Raw genomic sequence first — 1,839 nt, 5'->3', positions numbered from 1 at the left:
TTTTGGGGCTCCCAGTGTTTTCTTCTGCGTGGAAACCGGGTCCAAATGGCTCTTTGGGTGTTAAAGGTTGCAGACCCCTGGGCTAAGGGATTTGACCGGGCAGGCTGAGCCATGTTGTTTTAAGCTAGCATTACCCAAGAAGTTAGCCAATGTTATTGGCTACTCTTAGCTCCAGAAACAAAGGAATCTTTTTCCCCCTTTTTTACCCACATTGCAAAGCATAATAACATTATGACTGTTGCAATGTCGAACCTGTTGAATTAATTATTGGATAGGTCAATGCAAGCTTTTTCAGTTAGTTTTTTTTAGCTACATTTTTATAGTATTTCTCCAGCTAAGTGCAAGAAAACTTACATTTAAACCGGGTTAAAATAGACTTGAAAAAACAACAGAATTGTCTTAACTCTTCATTGGATGGATTCAATAAAGTGGTGGAAACATTGCTCGGAGATTTTGGTCCTTGTTGAAATGATAGCATTACACAATTACTGCATATTTGTCATCTACATAATTGTGATGCCACCACATCCCAAAGGTGCTCTATTAGACTGAGCCCTGGTAACTGTAGAGGCAATTTGAGTACAGTGAAAGTAGTACCTACCATATAAATGTTACAGCCTTTAAAAAGACTCATCAGCTTTTTTCCAATCGTCTGTTGTCCAGTTTTGGTGAATCTGTGTGAATTGTAGCCACTCCTGTAAGCCATCAGCTTTAAGGTTTGACAAGTTGTGTGTTCAGAGATGTTCTACATTTGTTGTAGCAAGTGGTTGCTTAAGTTTCTGGTACCTCCCTGTCACCTTGAAACAGTCTGGCTATACTTCTGTGAACCCCTGCATCAACAATTCAGAGATCCATCCAACATCCAGAGGAGCTGCCATTCACTGGATGGTTTTTCTTTTTCGGACCGTTCTCTGTTAACATTAGAGATGATTGTGTGATATAATCCGGTCATTTTGACCGTGTCTACATGACTACACTGAGTTGCAGACATGTAATTGGCTCACAAAATATTTGTGTTGACAAACATTTGAACAAGTGCACCTAATAAAGTGCCTGATAATATAGCTTCTGTATTTGTGCATCATAGGCAAATACCCCAACTAAGTACAATAATTTGACAGCATGAAAACAAAAAGTAACAATTATTTATTCACTCATGAATGTACACTGAATGTACCTTAAATTTCAGTTGAAATGCCGCTTCATGGTGTTGGAGATTTTTTTTTTCATTTACTGGTGATGGAGGCTATGACTAATGTACCTATTGGACAGCAGCTTGCAGTCAGCAGGGAGACTGACCTTCAGCCTCCAGACCTGGATTCAAGTCCGTGCATCAGCTTATGTTTTTGAGAAAGTTCCAAAATTCTTAAAACCTGGAGCGTTTCTATTATCCAGGTGACCTCTGTTCTTACCTCAGTGCTGAAAAGGGCAATGACGTGGTTACAGAGGGTTGACAAATTAATGTCATCACCTCACTGATAATGACGTGAACCCTAAAGTAATACATCAGAATTACAAACACTGCCAAAATGGTTGGTTAAATTACAGGAGCCTGTCTGTCAGTTTAATCTATGTCTCAAATTCCCAATACTACCCTGAACAATAGCTGTATTATACTGTGTGAGACATTAACCTCTCCAATTGAGCTGTTTAACAGACAGAGGCAGAATGGGTAGTTGGACAAGTGCTTTTGAAATGTAGAGATGGATTTTGTGCTGTGTATTGCTTACATTATAAGAGAGTTGTGAGTTCTGTACTTATATTAGTGATGATAACTATTTTGGCATAATTTGAAAAACCTCTAAATGGTGAACTGCCTGTTATCATTTTTAATTTATT

The sequence above is a fragment of the Haplochromis burtoni genome, unplaced genomic scaffold, assembly GCF_018398535.1.
Source record: "Haplochromis burtoni strain Fernald_Lab_line unplaced genomic scaffold, NCSU_Asbu1 Contig_234, whole genome shotgun sequence".
In the NCBI taxonomy this organism is placed as follows: Eukaryota; Metazoa; Chordata; class Actinopteri; order Cichliformes; family Cichlidae; genus Haplochromis; species Haplochromis burtoni.
Note: the sequence above shows the minus strand (reverse complement) of the source record.